The 19,205-nt window shown below is 36.0% G+C and overlaps 1 protein-coding gene and 1 long non-coding RNA gene across 4 annotated transcripts in view; one reads left to right on the top strand and one right to left on the bottom strand.

The window, feature by feature from the left end:
* The window catches only part of LOC102545688 (melanoma-associated antigen B18-like), a 116,459-nt gene that overhangs the window by 68,992 nt on the left and 28,262 nt on the right, over positions 1-19,205 (top strand). For 2 of the 3 annotated variants that reach the window (XM_072956603.1, XM_072956602.1), the window contains one exon: positions 3,010-3,128. The exons of the other annotated variant lie outside the window; for it this stretch is intronic. The gene's annotated coding sequence lies outside the window, so the exon portion shown is untranslated. The remainder of the gene's footprint in view (positions 1-3,009; positions 3,129-19,205) is intronic. 3 annotated transcript variants of the gene reach the window in all.
* Positions 10,750-19,205, bottom strand: part of LOC140691994 (uncharacterized) — a 39,338-nt gene continuing 30,882 nt past the window's right edge. Inside the window, exon 5 of the long non-coding RNA XR_012067592.1 lies at positions 10,750-11,039. This is a non-coding gene — a long non-coding RNA (uncharacterized lncRNA). The remainder of the gene's footprint in view (positions 11,040-19,205) is intronic.

Genomic DNA, 19,205 nt, shown 5'->3' on the forward strand with positions numbered 1-19,205 from the left:
ACACGGCCAGGTAGACCAACACAACACCTGGGGTTTCCAGTTCCTATCACGGCTTCCATACTTGGATGGGACAGTATACTACAAGATTAGTAATGACTCATGGAGACTACTCTGAGGCCCAATTTCACCTCATGGGCTATCCAGAGAAATCTCAGATGTGGAGTAGACCCACTTGCTAAACAGCCTTTAGTTTCTCTTCTTGGCTTGCCACGAAATGTTAGCCAACAGGGTAACACAAACTTTGTTTCACATTTTTACTTGCCCTTTCTTCATGAATGCTGCTTTAGGTTTCCACCTCCTAAATAAATTACCTTTTAACCCACACCTCAGGTTCTGTTTACTAGAGATTGATCAAAGAATAATATAACCCTGTTTGTTTCCTCTTTCACTTATCATTTTGCACTTCCAACTATAAAACCACAGTTTAGGGATACCATGATAAAACTCGTATTTAATGAAATTTATGCTCCTCCACTAACTTAGACCATTGTCTTCATGCGTCTTCATATCCTATTAAGATAAAACTGAGTTCATGGCACACTTTCTTTTCCTTGCTTCAACCAAAGCTTGCTTTCTCTTAAGTATGCTGTCTATCTCAATGAATAATCCCATGAACCTGGAACCATCTTTCACCTGGACCACTTCAATCATCTCCCATTCAGGCTCTCTTCCTTCAATTTCTGCAATCTCTAGTCCATCCTTGAACCTGCTGCCAAAATATTCATTTTAAAGTGATACCAACCAACATGTACTAAAAAAACTCTTCAGTAACACCCCACTGCCAAAATTGCAAGATATAACCCAAGCTCCTAGCATGCCATACAATGACCTTTGTGATCATATGGTTCCCATCCAGCTGAGTTTTTTAAGCATGCTAAGTTTCTTCAAACTTCATAGTTCTTTACATCTCATTTCTCCCACTCAGAATATCCTTCTGCTCTGCTCCACAGTCTACCTAATAAATTCCTATTGATCTTTAAGAGGCAGCTCAATATTCATATCACTTCCTCTCTTAGGCCTTTCCTGATGTCTGTATCACTCCTTCTTGAATGATGACTCAATTCTCTGTGTCTCGGTTGGCATGGTCTCAAGGCAAAGCAGATGAGCAAGAGAGGGAGTAGAAATACGCAAGTACCTTTTCAAGCCTCTGCTTGGGTCAAGTCTGCTATCACCCTATTGGCCAAAGCAAGTCACATGGAGAAGTCTTAAAACAAGGAGGGGACTAGAACAACCTGTCAGAGTGAGAAGGAACTGTGACACTCTTTGGAAAAGGGCAAGGATACAAGGAAAGGTGAACAGTTAGAGCCATGAGCACAAGTGATTTACTACATACTGTGAATATTAATTCCTGGAAATGAGGGCTCCATAGAACCTTAAAGCACACCTAGAGGTTATCCACAGCAATCAAATTAATCAGATCTCCACTCGACAATGCAAAGGACTAAAAGAAAAGGACTAAAAGACGTTAGGGATGACTGAAAATCATAAGCTTTTGGAAGTGATGCTCAATTTAAATATCACAAACACATCTCCTTTCCAGTTAATGCCATGGCTTCAGTGGTTTTTACTTGTCATTACTTTTAACAGGTACACTTTTAGAGAGCTGGATGTTGAATGAAATTGACATGAGGAATTTGAGGAGAAATAGTATGAAGGTCAATACTATAAAATACTATACAACATAGTAACTGTTGCTACAAATTGAAAGAAAATGTGTCGTGCTCTTTTCATGATTCTGTTCAACGAAAATATCCTAAGTTCCACAGACAGATCAAGATGCATCTTAGGAATTCTGTTTATCTTTACCAAATATGAAAGAAAGAAAAAAATCTTTAAAAATTTGCATTACGTTATCCCTAAGAAGCTTAATGAATACAAAACGAATATGTTATTCACAATAGAGCCATAACTGAGTGACAGCCCAATGTGTTTACTGAGTCTCTTTGCTTGTAGTCTAGCTATTAAGCAGATGGCTCTGCACGCTTTTAAAAGACACTTTTCTTGAACCTAAGTTTGAATCAAGAAACAGATCAAATGAACCCCATAAATATTGAAAAGCTAAGTCCTGGACATGAAAGGACCTGACACTGAATGAGAAATTTAAGCTTATTATAAATTACTATAGGTGTAACAAGAAATCACTGGGTTGAATGAACCCATGATTTTATCTATCTTTTTTTTTTGGTTAGATGCTATTATATTGCCACTATCATTTTCTCTCTTCATTTTTCTTAATGGCTGTCACATATACATAGATACATGTGAGGGGTGGACTAATTCTTGATGGAGAGAGGGGTTGATAATATAAATGAAGCCACCCTGGGCAGAGAAGTCAAACAGACATCCTACTAAGTGAGCAGAGGGCAACATTATGGTTGACATCTAGGCAGATAGTCAGCCTAAGGACAAGACACTGAAAAAAATTAATACTCCATTCTCTTGGACAATTACTAAATATTATATTAATGATACTAACAATATTAATGGTAATAGCAATAAGTACTATTTCTTGACCTCTGGCTATATGTTACATATCTCTTACTGAGGTCAGCTTTTTTGTCCATATTATGGAAAAGGAAACTGAGACTCAAAGTAAACAACAGTCAATGTCACACAGTTAGGAGAAAACCCAGTTATAAACACAGGTTAGTAGGATGTCAGGTTTCCTGTTTTTATCACTAAGGATGTCACCTCCTAGAAGGACTTGGTTACTAAATAGGCTACCAAGAAAATCAGTGCCCCCACAAAAAAATGAGATACTTATCAGTATTTCAATACACAGTTCACTTCAGGATCACTTGTCAGTAATGGTGCTCAAATTCAGAGTACGGTAAGTAGTAAGAATATCTTCATGCTAAGTCCCATATTATTGGACAAGACAACAGGCATTCAAGTGTTTACATTTGTTTTGCTTATTTTTAAAGTGGGTCCTCTGATCAGAAGCCCACCATAGAGGTTATTCTGCTTCTTCCCTTAAATCTATTCTTTCTGATTTTTTGCTCTGTTTAGGTCCTAGGAGGTTGACCTCTCCAAAGGACATTAGCCAGCTTGCCCTTTGGATTCTAGTTGGAGTCGATCAATGAGATTCACCAGTAGGGACCAGAGTGTGGGAGGAGAGAGAGGCTGAGGTAAGTATCCTGCCCACCCCAGCCCTCTCAGTGACTGCCTTCCTTCACACCAACAATTCTGAAAGGCAGCGCCTCTTTCCTGCCAATGGCTCCAGCTCTCACAGGGCTCTGGCCAGCATCACAGGGCTCTGGCCAGCACTGCTCTGCTTCTTGTCCCTCAACTCTGCTGTTGCTAGTCCATGGGGTCTTGCCATCCATATTGGATGTCTTACATGACCCACATCTCTGCACTTTATTCCTTTGTTGAGTTATTTTCAGTTAAATCATCCCCAATGTGCCATCTATTTTCTGCTTAGAACTTTAAAACAAAAGGGACCATATGCCACAGGTTACACCTACTGCCCTGGGCTATTTTTTAAAGCTGTTTTTCAACAGCTTTATTGAGGTATAATTGATATACAAAGAACTGCACATATCTAATGTGTACAATTTGATGTTTGATGAGTTTGGACATATGCAAACACCTGTGATACCATCACTACAATCAAGGTAATAACCATATCCAACAATTCCCAAATTTTCCTGTGTCCCTTTGTATTTTATTTTATTTTATATTTTGTGTGGTAAGAACACTTAACATGAGATCTACTCTCTTAAAATCTGAGGTGCACAATACCCTATTGTTAACTATAGGCAGTATGTTGTACAGATTTCTAGAGCATATTCATCTAGTATAACTGAAACTTAATACCCATTGAACAGAAACTCCCTGTGGTAGTTTTTAACAGTCCTTTTTATTCTCAAAAGTATTCTGGTTTACAGGTAATTTATATGGTCATCCTATTGATATATCATAGAAGTGTTAATGATGTGTTCTTTTATTTCTTTTTAATCCCAAAACTATGGAGGAACTGGGACTTGAATTCACAAAGGCAGGATGGCAAAATAGACATTTCAGAGTCAGAAACAGGAGGATTTTACTTCCAGTTGTTGTCACTTGTTAGCTTCGTAAACTTGAGTCAGTGAATTTCTCTCAAGCTTTGATATTATGTGTAAAAGGAGACAAAACGCACAGTGAAGGGTTGTTTTAAAGCATCAGAAACTGTATAAAGTGCCCTGCAGATAGTAGATGCTTAACAGTATTATGTTAAAACAATTATTACTGGAATACAAATATTTATCTTTGAACCCCTATAACAGTCCTTGATATAGAACAGGTATTCAAAAATGTTTAATGGAATTATTTAACGGATGATTTTCAAATGTGAATCAATTATAAACTAAAACTGGGTTCTTAGCTATCTTCAGCTTTTAAATAATTTTTCATAATGATCCTATTTATCAATGTAAATTTCCTTAAGTTTAAATGAGTTACTAAAGACTAAATAATTATTACTTCCAATATCAATTACAATTATGAATGTATTCTAGCCTGCTACCTTGCTTACTATTAATATGGGCCATCAGGGCTTCCCTCCTTTTGTCTAGCCCACTGTGATCCGTTCTAGGCAACAAATAAAGGAGACTGGATAAAAATCTCAGCATACCTATTTTCAGACCATTGGCTGTAGACTGAAGCTGAGTGGAGAAGGCTTCTTCTTACTCTCAGACCACAAGACTGAGGAATTAAGGCAGAGCAGAACTTGCATATGAGAGTCAATAACTAGAACTGTAGGCTCGTCAAAATTCAGACTGGCCTGGGCATGGCCCAGCAAAGCAGGGCTGAGGGCTGTTCTATCGTTCTTACTTTACAACTTTTGTGAATGAACTCAACATCCCTTTATAAATACTCTGAACCTTGGGACCTTGCTATGGCTGCTGCAGTACCTTGAAAACTTAAGCTTTTAATCAAAGTCCCACCTTAAGATACCTCAAGAAGCACAAATGAAATAATATGCACCAAAACATAATGTATACAAACTATGTCTAGCCCTTAATGCGTAGGTAAAATGTCTTGGTTGCACAATGATTAGTAGCCACTTAATAAATACGAATTTGCTTTCTCTCTTTCTTACTATGAATGGGATATGTTTGCTAGATACTGTAAGGGGTATAATATTGTTCAAATAGGATGGTGTTCTACACCTAGTAGGGGAGAAGAAATCAATGCTGTTAATTGTGTCATGCATTCATTTGTCAACATTTATTTACATGTGACTCATATATGAGACAATACTTTGGAGACATGAAGATAAACAAGCCACAGTATACTCTTTTAAAGAAATTCAGCCTCTCTTGTAATCTTACTCTCTTCTCTTACTCATTATAATCAATTACTCTCTCTAGAATCACATTGGACTTTGTTCAGACAACAGTTATAATTTCTATCATTATGAATATACGAGCCAATCTTCACCATTATGTTATGAAGTGCATTACCCATGTTGTATTATTTTATACATAGGTCAACAACCTGGTAAGGTGTCCTGCTAAATATTTCCTGCTAAAAAGTCCATATTGCATAGCAATCTTCTGGTTTAAAGGGAATTATGAGCCTTATTTGATAACTGTCCAAAATGATCCCATGTGGATCACAGACCTAAGTGTAAAATGCAAAACTATAAAATGCCTAGAAGATAACACAGGAGAAAACCTAGATGATCTTGGGTAAGGTAGTGACTTTTTAGACACAACACCAAAAGAATGATCCATGAAAGAAATAACTGATAAGCTGGACTTCATTAAAGTTAAAAACTGCTTTGAGAAAGACAATGTCAAGAGAACAAGAAGACAAGCCACAGACTGGGAAAATATATTTACAAAGACACATCTGATAAAGGACTGTTAGCCAAAATACAGAAAGAACTCTGCATTGTGTACACAAGAAATTCTCCAATGGATATCCAGAACATATGTCAACATAGAGACCACAGTAAACAGTAGTTTGGGGTTTGGAATAAGAGTAGTTACTTTCTTTCTTTATTCTTTACCAAGTATAATTTTACAAGTTTTTTTTTTTTTTTTTAGAAAGCATAGTTGCAAATGCCTAATTATCCTCTACAGTAGTTAGATACTGGTTCACCTGTAATCACCAGATACTTTCAAGGCTGACTGTTGCCTCTAGCATGTTGATGGCTATAAAGTCTGAAAGAGGGGACAGAAACAGGTAAGTAAGCTTTTTGTGAAAGGAAGGAATAATTATGTAGTTCCCATTAAATTTCCCTTTGAAATTCTAAAAATAACAAACTCTATTCAGAGAATACAGGTAACTCAAGAATGTTTTATTTCAAATCTGCTGGGCCCTGAACACTTAATTTTCAAAGTCAGATAGATGTAATATAAAACATTTAAGTCTATCTTTCATACTACCTTGGGGAAAAAAGTGTCAGACTAAGGAGAAACTATGAAGTTGGCCTAGTTTGCCTTTAGCATGACACCCTCTTTCTGAGCTTAACCCCAATTTTGGCAATCACTCTTTTCTCCCTTAAAATCCTTTCCTCACAAGTGCTTTCATGCTTTACACAGTTTCTCCAATTAAGGGGGAAAAAATGGCATGATAAATGGACTCACACTAAGACACCAGAGACCCTTGTTTCTCAAAGTGTGTTGCACAGAGCAGAGAATTTCTCATCACCATATCTACTGAGTAAGGATCTGCATTTTCATAAGGTTCCCATGTGTTCTGTATACATTTTAAAATTTTTAATAAGATAACCAGGAGATTCAGATGCACATTAAAGTCTGAGAACATTAATGGAAATTTTGCTGTTTTCCAAAGCAGTGATTCTCAAAGTGTGATGGCTGGGTGAGGAGCATCAGCACCCACTGGGAATTTATTGGAAATGTAAATTCTCAGGCCCTGTCCCAGATTTACTACATCAGAAACTCTAGGGGTAGGACTCAGGCATCTGTCCTTATTTTAAAAAGCCATCCAGGGGTTTCTGATGCATGGAAAAATTTTTTAAAATCACTGTTTCAGAGCATCTATATGTAAAGAATTGTTCATTTCAGAATTATAGAGTGCAGTGAACTATAAAAAGTGGAAAGGGTGGGTGTTTTATCCCATAGAGCCCCCTGGCTTTCCTTCAACTTGCATTATCCTGAAATTCAAAAGTTTTCCAAAAATGCCCTAAGTACGCTTTTCAGATTAGGCCATTAACTTGTTTCATGTCTTTCAAGAGTAAATCCCCCAGTATCAATTGGTTTAATTCAAGAATTCTGCTCCATTACTTTAGCTACTTCAACCTGTGAAATTTCACACCACCAAGCCATCAGGCTGCACAACAATTTTAATTAGGTGCCTCTGATATGGAGAAGATCATTGACTTACTGGAATTACTTCAGTAACTTAAAAGCTTCTGCAAAATTGAACTCTGTATCTTTTCTTTTTCTCCACCATCTCATTGCCCAGATGCCCCTTGTTTAAATTTATTAACACTGCTTTTTTAATCTAAACTTCTGTCTCTGTGTGTTTCTGTGTGCGTGCCGATTAACCGAAGTTTCAGTTGCTATTAACGTGCCTATTGCTAGCAAGTATCACTGCGAGAAGGCATTCTTCACTGGTTTTAATGTGTTTTACAGTACAAGAAGGAGTGGTGATTAATGCAGCTCAAACTCCAAAGTAAACAAGAAGTATATGAAAGTGTGAATGACTGTCCTTGATAATGATCAGACTGTAGAACAGGGCACTTTACTACAGTGAAAGTAGTTTCAATATTTTATTATTTTAAGATAGCCTCTAGTGTTCCTCTAAGACTGGACAATGGATTAAGGGAATGGCTAGGCAAGAACATTCTCTACTATTCAAATACATCATTTGCTGTTATTTAAAGCCTTCAGTGTTAAAGAGAAAATTGCTCTTTGTTGGAATACTTTTCGATTGTTCATTTCACTATTATGGCATTGAATGAGTTGCTTTTACTTTCATTAATGCTTATTTTGTTAGAAGTATTCCTTCTACTTTACATGGAGGTGTAAAGAAGCTAGTCTTGATGCCCAAGATAACAGAAGTGATCATTCCTCTAGCACATTTATGAAAGTGTTAAGCACACTGTCTCACTAACCCACAACAATAGCCTATTACTTACAACACATTTGTTATCTTTAACAGGGGAGCATATTAGTCTAAGTACTGCAGACTTACAGCTTTCTATGTGCCCCAAAGATGTGTCAAGACTTTTCTGCAAATTGTTAAAACTAAGTGAGAATCATAGATAACAAAGAAAACCACCCTTCAGGGAACTTTTCTGTCATATTAAAAATTCTCTTTGGCACCTTCTCAGAGTGCAACAACAACAACACATTCATACCGGGGTTGGAATTAATGGATAAAAACAGATAAGAGCTATTAATTAATATCCTTTCACAACGCTGAATAGAATCTTTAAGCTAGCCAAAAATTTACTTTTAAAAAAACGTATGCAGAGTGGAAATACTGCCTGAATTGAGTTTACTGGAAATTAAAGGATGGGTTCAATTCCATTCTAACAGACCTGGGAAATGAGATCAGTCTGCCTCTCAGGCATGCAGTAATGACTGTCATCAGCAAGAAACATTCACTTGGTAAATAAATGGAAGTGTAAACATAATTCTAATGAATGTTTAGCTTAGTCACTATTTAGAAAGTTAAATTTGTTTAGTATTAAATTGCAAATACAAATTTTAACTCAGTGCATACCTACTTCTGCACTCATCTGTCGATCAAACGATTCATCAGTTTTATTTCATTGATAGACTAAAGTCCTTTGTTTTAAAAATTAGTAGGGATAATGAGACTGGCATTTATGCTTTCCTTTTGTGTATTTTAGATTTCTACTAAATTATAGCATACATACAGTAAAGGTGGAAATAATTATTTGATTTTCACTAACTGATTTACAGTCATGGGGTTAACAAAGATCAAGAACCAGTACCCATACCAGTACCAGTACCCTATAAGCTTCTTTTCCCCTTCCAGTTTCTACCCACCCCCTGTTCAAAATTAATCACTATCCTACCTTCTAATAACTTTATCTTATGCTGCATAAAAAAATTCTTAAACAGAAAATCAAAGAAACCAATCAAACTAAACTTTCTTTGAACCCCTTGCTCCTTTGCACCAGTGGCAGCATCTTTATTCTTTGGTTTGTGGTCTGGTACAGGTATTAAAATATATCAGATATAAATATCTAGATTTCCTCTAATTCAGCAGTCCCCAAAGTGTGATCTGGGAACTCTGGGGAGATACCTGAGTAACTTTCAGGGGGCCCTCAATGTCAGAACTATTTTCCTAATAATACTAAAACATTATTCACCTTTTTCACTCACTCTCTCATAATTATTTATTGGAGTTTTCCAGAGGCCTCAAGACATATAATGTCATAACAGACTGAATGCAGAAACACATATGAGAATCCATTTGTCTTCTAGTAAGACAGGTATTAAAGAGATTTACAAAAATGTAAAACACTGACACTCTTTTCACTATTTTTTTTTTTGTTTTGGAAAATAAGGCTTTTGTAGTAATATGTTATTTATGTTAAAATGTAATGAGTTTATTGTTATTTTAAATGAATTAATAATCCAATAATTTTTTTAACATTTTTATTGATTTATAATCATTTTACAATGTTGTGTCAAATTCCAGTGTTCAGCGCAATTTTTCAGTCATTCATGGACATATACACACTCATTGTCACATTTTTTTCTCTGTGAGTTATCATAACATTTTGTGTGTGTTTCCCTGTGCTATACAGTGTAATCTTGTTTATCTATTCTACAATTTTGAAATCCCAGTCTATCCCTTCCCACCCTCCATCCCCCTGGCAACCACAAGTCTGTATTCTCTGTCTGTGAGTCTATTTCTGTCCTGAATTTAAACTTTGTTTTTGTTTGTTTGTTTGTTTGTTTTTTTGTTTTTTAGATTCCACATATGAGCGATTTCATATGGTATTTTTCTTTCTCTTTCTGGCGTACTTCACTTAGAATGACATTCTCCAGGAACATCCATGTTGGTGCAAATGGCATTATGTTGTCGGTTTTTATGGCTGAGTAGTATTCCATTGTATAAACATACCACCTCTTCTTTATCCAGTCACCTGTTGATGGACATTTAGGCTGTTTCCATGTTTTGGCTATTGTAAATAGTGCTGCTATGAACATTGGGGTGCAGGTGTCATCCTGAAGTAGGGTTCCTTCTGGATACAAGCCCAGGAGTGGGATTCCTGGGTCATATGGTAAGTCTATTCCTAGTCTTTTGAGGAATCTCCACACTGTTTTCCACAGTGGCTGCACCAAACTGCATTCCTACCAGCAGTGTAAGAGGGTTCCCCTTTCTCCACAGCCTCTCCAGCATTTGTCATTTGTGGATTTTTGAATGATGGCCATTCTGACTGGTGTGAGGTGATACCTCATTGTAGTTTTGATTTGCATTTCTCTGATAATTAGTGATATTGAGCATTTTTTCATGTGCCTTTTGATCATTTGTATGTCTTCCTTGGAGAATTGCTTGTTTAGGTCTTCTGCCCATTTTTGGATTGGGTTGTTTATTTTTTTCTTATTGAGTCGTATGAGCTGCTTATATATTCTGGAGATCAAGCCTTTGTCGGTTTCATTTGCAAAAATTTTCTCCCATTCTGTAGGTTGTCTTCTTGTTTTACTTCTGGTTTCCTTTGCTGTGCAGAAGCTTGTAAGTTTCATTAGGTCCCATTTGTTTATTCTTGCTTTTATTTCTTCTAGGAGAAAATTTTTGAAATGTATGTCAGATAATGTTTTGCCTATGTTTTCCTCTAGGAGGTTTATTGTATCTTGTCTTATGTTTAAGTCTTTGATCCATTTTGAGTTGATTTTTGTATATGGTGTAAGGGAGTGTTCTAGCTTCATTGTTTTACATGCTGCTGTCCAGTTTTCCCAACACCATTTGCTGAAGAGACTGTCTTTATTCCATTGTATATTCTTGCCTCCTTTGTCGAAGATTAGTTGACCAAAAGCTTGTGGGTTCATTTCTGGGCTCTCTATTCTGTTCCATTGGTCTATATGTCTGTTTAACATCATCTTTGAAGTCCCAGCCACAGCAATCAGGCAAGAGAAAGAAATAAAAGGGATCCAAATGGGAAGAGAAGAGGTAAAAGTGTCACTATATGCTGACGACATGTTATTATATATAGAAAACCCTAAAAGGTCCACACAAAAGCTACTAGAGCTGATTGAAGAATTCAGCAAGGTAGCAGGTTACAAAATTAACGTTCAAAAATCAGTTGCATTTCTTTACACTAATGATGAATCAACAGAAAAAGAAAGCAAAGAAACAATCCCCTTTAAAATAGCACCCAAAGTAATAAAATATCTTGGATAAATCTAACCAAGGAGGTGAAAGAATTTTAAACAGAAAAGTATAAACCATTGATGAAGGAAATTAAAGAAGACTTTAAAAAATGGAAAGATATCCCATGCTCTTGGATTGGAAGAATCAATATTGTTAAAATGGTCACACTGCACAAGGCAATCTACAGATTTAATGCAATCCCTATCAAATTACCCAGGACATATTTCACAGAACTAGGACAAATCATAATAAAATTTATATGGAACCATCAAAGACCTAGAATTGCCAAAGCATTACTGAAGAGAAAGTAAGAGGCTGGAGGAATAACTCTCCCAGACTTCAGACAATACTATAGAGCTACGGTCATCAAGACAGCATGGTATTGGTACCAAAATAATCCAATATTTTTAAAATTTTTTTGTTAATTTCTACTAGATAAATGTCAAAAGCTATATCCATATATACAAAGGTTCTTTGGAGTCTTCAGTGATTTATGAGTTGAAGAGTTCTGAGATCACCATGTTTGAGAACCACTGTCCTAGTTATTCCAGAGTTTACTTCCCACACCATCCCTCTGACTTGGCTCTCACTGAGATCCCAAATAACTCAATTGCCAAATTCACTTATTTTTCAGTCCTGGTTTACTGAACTCTATAAATTTGAGGGATTACTTTCTCTCTTGTTTGTTTTCCTTCACAACTCCCCATATCCTTTGCTTCCACAACATTGCTCTCATATTTTATTACTTCTCAGGTTTATATATAAGCTCAATTTTAATTTCCCACTTCTGATATTTACACTTTTAAAAAACACACCATGACCTATTATCAGGTCTGGAATTTGATTTTACCCTACATAAAATCCCATAAATTAGTAAATTAGCATTGTTACTATTTCATGGATGTTGGCAGAAGACACAAGCCTCCTAAGTCAGAGACAAAGGGCTCTATTATTCACAGCACAACAAGCTCTATGAGCATCAGAGTGTTTGTTTTGTTCTCTTCATCACTAAGTGCCACGGTGGTGATGTGCAGGGGCCCAGATGGATGTCCCACATGTAGTGGGTTTGCACTACAGCAGCAGAACACTAAGCCTGGGGTATCCTCCTTTTTACAGCAAGCAGTAAGTAAGGCTGCTCATCCCTCAAGACTGCTGCTGCTAACTCAACCCTAACAAATGGCCTGGATAAAGGGTCATCATGCCTTGCATTCTTGGCATACCCAGCAAGAATGTGCAGAGACACTCAGGGTCCATGGAGGACTGTCTCCCCTCAACACCCATTTGAGAAACTAACGTGGGAACACTATGTACAAAATGGGAGGCAATCCCTACACACAAATGTGAAAAAGTTCAGGGAGTTCAAAAATCCTTCAGAGTATATCCATAGACTCCTGCCTTAAATATTCATGTTTCTCAGAGGACTATCATGACTCTCTTCTTATCTCAGTCTACATACACTACAGGTGTGATCAATTACCACCAGTGTAAGGGATCAGATCTTTCACATCAGGTTTAGGTACTTTAATCTAACTTCATGATAGGTATCTTTATCTGGTTATCAAATGGGCACTTCAAATTCAACACAAACAACATTAATCAAATCATCATTTCCTGCTCCCAAAGGAGGAGGGAGGGCATTTTTCTGCATTGTTTAAAGTCTTGATAAAAATCACCTGTTATTCCATCACTCAAGCTGAAATTTGATGCCATTTTTCTTTTTTCCCTATTCTCCAATATTCAAATATTCTGCATGTCTCCTGATATTTTTCTCTTAGATATTTTTGGGTCTGTCCTTGTTCTCTCGATGTGTACCTCTATAGTCTATGTTCAGGAACACAGCATCCCTTGCTATGCCCTACAAAAATAACTCCTTAATAATTCTCTATATGTTTAGCTTCATTCTCCTCCGTTGCATCTTCCCCACCAATCCCAAATGATCTAGATGTAGGGAAAGAGGACAGGTTTTGGAATTAGAAAAACTCTGTTTTGACTCTGCATCTGCAGTTTGGGGCAATATACTGAGCTTTTTAGTACTGCTCCTTATTTACAACATGAGGGCAATATTTTCTCCATTATGAAGTAAACTGTTAGTATTACATAGTATGATACATGTATATCACGAGTACAATTTAGGGCTGAGTTAATTCTTAAAAATACTATTTCCCCTCCTGTTCTTTCTCTTAAAACAATTTAAAGGCTTTCAGTCACCATAAAAATAAATTCAACCTCTTACCATGAAATATAACCCGTTTCTTTATCTGCCAGATACCCAGTTTCACTTTCCCTTTGCTTTTGATTTGTTTTCAGTGATAGAATTCCACATTGATATATTATCTTTAGTGAGACAGTGATCTTTACTGCAGGAGTGTAATATTAAAATTCACTTCTACTGCATTGTATAACATATAGGAAATAAATCTACTGATACTAAATTAATAACAGAAATAAATATGGACTCTTCAGATAGTTTTACTAAAATTTCTAGTAAGTACTTCATAGTTGAAGTTCTGCCTCACATGTCAGAGGCCACAGAGAAAATGAGGGGAAAAAATGTGTAGAGATTGCAGAGGAGGAAAAATAATTTTCCCTCTACCCTTCTAGGTCTTGGCTGAGACACCCCTACAATAAAAGACAGGTTAACAAGAGAAAAAGAAACAAAAGTTTAATAACATGTATACTTCCTGTATACATGGGAGAGACCCAGGAAAAACTGAGTAACTCCCCAAAATGACCCAAGCCACCATCTTCAATACCATTCCAAGTTAAAGACAAAAGATGTTAGTTGGGGGAGGGAGCCAGTTATGGGAGGTTACCTGGAAAGGCACAGTAAACACTGGTAAGGTTGTTACACATATTTAAATTGCTGCCTTCTCCACTGACAAAAGTTTCTAAAGGTTTAATCATCTTCCTCTTCCTGGTACAGAGAGGAAGACACCTTTACAAATAGAGATTTCCCCTATAAGTGTAAATATCTCTTATAAAAGGGTAACTTCTACTTGGTTTTCAGAGCTCTTCCTGTGTCTGCAGTTTCTTAAAATTATCAGCCTAAAATAATCCTTACGCCAAAGAGCATATTTTGGGGTGACATATTCTGCTCCCCTTCAAGATCTTTCATTTTTATATGAAATACAGTGATGGGGTCCAAATTAGAAGAAAAAGATGAAGAAAAAAAGCAATTCTTACACTAATAACCAATTGTATGAGAGAAGCCCTTGCTGCAGAAGATTATAAAAGCTTTCAGCTTTACGCAATGCAATTATTCAATTGTCATATGCCAAAGCACTGTTTTAAGGAAGCAAACAACAGTACTGTTTGGTTTTAAAACAGTAACTCTGTATATAATACATAGAGGCTAACACCTACACACATACGCACTCACACACGCACGCATGCACGCAAGGGTAGTCTATTTTAAAATGCCCTTCTGGTTCGTGATCAAAAGTTAAAACCCATTTAGAGGATTAACAGTTTTTATGCATTTCACTGTCATGACTAAAAGCAAGAATAACATACTTTTCCTGTCCAGTAAGGTCCATATTCAAACAAACATTTACTAATGTGTATCTCAGGGGGTCTTTTGAAAAGATAATGTTAAAGCTGACTAATGAGCAAGAGGGGTTGTTGTTTTTGCTGTTTTGTGGTGCTCCATTTTACACAGCTCTATAAAAGGCTAATTAGAATCCTGCTTCTGTAAAGATATTAAATCAACAAAAAGGGAATCTCTAAGCCCTTGAGATTTCCTTTAATAAATTTTACAGGACCAACTCTAATTCCTAACCCTGATTAATAATTCTCCCTCTGCCTTTAGTGCCCTATTGAGGCACTACTCATGTTGACCCAGAGTAATTTTTCCTATTTCTTGTATTTTCTATTCAATGCCCATAATTAGGCCAAGTGATTCTTAGGTCACATTTGGGGAGCCATAAAATTAGGCATGATAGGACCTACCCAAAGGACTAATGAACATAAATGCAACTAGAAATAAATGCAAAATCGCAGGTAGTTAATGGACAGTATATCCACATGGTGAATTTATTACTTTCATTGGTTTCATAAATAGCAGTATCACTATCAGCATTAATAGTGAGTATATCATCAATTATCAGTAATAATTTATCAGGTCTTGATAATGTAGCTCCCAGTTGTCTTGACTGGAGACAACTGAGACATTTCCCCTTCATTACTAGTAATCACACATTTAGTGTATTTGATTTTGAGAGAGAGTACATCTTACTGTCTTACCAGTAATATCATCCTTCAAATTGGCAGAGTTAATGAAGCTTATAATGAGCGTTTCAGGTCAGAGGCACATGCACACGGCTGTGCATTTTTGCCCTGTGCACTGTCACCTGGCTATGGAGTGGGGGTGCAAATCCAGTTCATGCTTGCCTAGCCAAGCCTTATGCCCTTGAGTAGAACTGAGGCTGGCAGAAGACGTTAACACAAAAGTGCTGTCTATACCCAAGCCATAGGGAGACGGCTCAGATGGAGCATCCCAACAATTCTGAAACGGTGCTGAGTGGGTAGAGTAGGTCCTGAGAGGGGCTTCTCTTCACAATCATACTCACATGTGAAGGGTTACCACTCTCATATAAAGTCAAAGTTTCACAAAATCTGCTTTGTTTATTACATACTAGTAGAGTATAAATAAGGATGCTTAGGTACCACAAACTACTTTTCATTTATGCCTTAATCAAGAATTATGTTGAATTTTAACATTGCAAATAAATAGGTGATTAAATCTATTCCCAGAGCACACAATTTTACCACTAAAAATGGCCGTACACACACAGACATTAGAGCATTTTATTTACATTTTTCTGAGAGTATAAATGTGTGTGTGTGTGTGTGAGAGAGAGAGAGAGAGAGAGACAACAATAGTTACCCATAAATCAATAGAAAATAATTCTGTGCCCATGGTTAAAATTTTGCTTGGGCTTTATGATTATTTTTCTCTCGATATGGGCCCTCTCTCTCATTCTCACTCTTATGTTCACTCTTTCTCTCTGGTTCTCAGTATGTTTATCCTTGGATGTTGATAATAATAAAAAATTTTAGTGTAGATAACCTAATAATCAGGGTTAATGGAAAGGAATGATGTTTCAGATGATCTGATATGACTATATTTTCCTGAATTTTAGAATATATATAATTCTGTTGAAATTAGGTGGAATGCACGGCACATATGGGAGTTACACATAATGAAGCGACCTTCCTTTATATTATACACAGAAATAAACTCCAGAGGGGAAGGGTATAGCTCAAGTGGTAGAGCATGCGCTTGGCATGCATAAGGTCCCTGGTTCTATCCCCAGTATCTCCTCTAAGAATAAATAAATAAATAAACCTAGTTACCTCCCCACCACCAAAAAAAAAAAAAAAAGAAAGAAAGAAAGAAAGAAAGAAAGAAACTCCCGATCAATTAATAACTGTTTTAAAAAATACCTATAAAGTTGTTAAAAATAACATATAATTGAAGTAAGGAATGTTGCCTTAAGACAGTAGATCGAGAACCCACTAAGTAAAATATTAACATTAGTAAATTTTATTACACAAATATTACCATGGGCAAAGTTTTTTTAAAAAGTGCTATACAATCAACATTCAAGTGTTAGACTGAGAGAAAATATGGCAATGCATGTGACGTATATAGAGCTAACTTCCAGCGTATATAAAGAATCACAAATCAATAAGAAACATACACAAATCCTAACAGAAAAATGTGCTAAGGATATGAACTAACAGTTCACAGAAGGAGAAATTCATATGGCCAATAATCTTTTAAAAGAATGCATGATCTCAGTAGAAATCAGAGATATTTGAGTTTTAAAAACTAGGGAACATAATTTTTCATCCATCTAACTGGCAAAAGTGAAAATAATTGTGAATAATCCACTATCAGAGTAGGCATAGGAAAATGCATACTCTAATTCATATTAGTGTATCATTTTGGGAGGCAATCTGAGCCAATCAAAATTTTAAATGTAAGTATCCTTTTATTCATTAATTCCGTTTCTAAGTATCTAATCCAGAAGAAGTAATACCTATGCCCACAAATACGTGACTACAAGAATATTCATGACCTCTCTTTTTCTAACACAGCAAGTATTATATACCATAACCTGTCAAAATGCTTAGCTTGTGTTCATTCACCCACCTCTCACAAGGAACCTGTAAGTTGGTATGAATATCATCCCTAATTAATGTTAGAAATACTAAAGGAACCTGAATTGGATACTGGAATAGAAAAAGCCCACTAGTTGAAAAACTAGTGAAATATGAATAAAGTTTAGAGTTAATAATAATGTACCAGTATTAGTTTCTTAGTCCTAATAAATGTACCATACTTATGTAAGATGTAGATATTAGAGGAAGCTGGATGAAGGGTATATAGGAACTCTGTACTATCTTTTCAACTTTTTTTTTTTGTAAATCTACATTCATTTTTTTTAAACAAAAAGTTTTGAAAAGTAGTCTTAATATCCCACAGCTAGCAAGTGCCAGAGCTATTTGGGACAGACAGTGGGAGAGAAAGTCTATGGAGAGCAAAGATCTTTTAGATGCCTAAAGGCAGGTAAAGGGAGCTATATGGAGACAGAAGCTGAGAATAACCAATTCTGTTATTTGCATTTAACCAATCATCTGATTGCAATCTCCAAACACTACATGACAATTTTACTTTCCATGTAAAAGAAGCTCTGAAGGCAATAAAAACAAATGAGACAGTACTTATACTCAGGTAAAGCAGTAGGCTAGGTAGACATGTAAACAGTTAGCTACAACATAAATAAAGAATGTTCCTTGAAGTTCATAGACAACACTGTGGGAGATGTCATCAGGAGCTTCATAACATGGGTTTATGATACCCTGACTTTTAATCACATATCTTAATTAGATAATCAAAATTAAAAATAGTAATGTTAGAATTTAAAATTTTAAAGTGTTCTATGTATAGATGTATTTCTACTACCATGTCTATCTTTGTCTCTATTTATGAAAAACTCGTCTGATAATTTTCCCAAAGTCAATAATTCACTTTGTTTAATAGATAATGAAAATAATCTTTTAAAAGTATCTTCCACGGAGCAAACACTTTAGTATACTTTTATTATGTAATACCAGAGTCTGTGGTTTTAACAACTGTGTTATCTTTGTGTAATAAGTCAAAATTAGAAACTAAAAATCCCATCAGTGGGAAAATGATTAGGTAGACTATAGTACATATTGAGTATGAAATATTCTGTGCCAAATAAAATGGGAACATCTTTAAGATATTTTGAGTAGACAAAAATGGAATTTGGAGAATGGTATATATTGTGAATCAACAAGCCTGTGGTAGGCAGAATTTCACTTCTGCAGTTATATTACATTATATGGCCCAGTTAACCTTAAGACAGATTATCCAGATGTGTCCACTAATCACTTGAGAACTTTCTCCAATCGATGACAGAAGATATGAAAGACATTTGAATCATGACAAGGGCTCAACATACCATTCTTGATTTGAAGATGGACGGACTGCATGAGACAGGGAGAGGGTGTTGATAGCCATTCTGGGCTTGCTGAATTTGAAATATTTCAAAGACATCCAAATGCAGATGCTGGGTAGACAGCTCAGTTCCGTAGTTCAGGGGAACAATCTGGATTTTATATATTTTCGGCTGTAACTTACTGAAGTGTAACTGGTATACAAAAACTACACATAGTTAATGTATACACTTTGGTGAGTTTGAACAAATGTCTTATAGACATTTGTGTTACCATCACCACAAAGTAATAAACACTGGATTTTACATCTTCTGAAGGCTTTTAACACCACATAACAGAAACTATGACTAACTTAGCGGCTTGTAAAACACAGGGGTTTTTTTATATTAAAAATAATTCAAGGTGGC

This window comes from Vicugna pacos, chromosome X, assembly GCF_048564905.1.
Source record: "Vicugna pacos chromosome X, VicPac4, whole genome shotgun sequence".
Lineage (NCBI taxonomy): Eukaryota > Metazoa > Chordata > Mammalia > Artiodactyla > Camelidae > Vicugna > Vicugna pacos.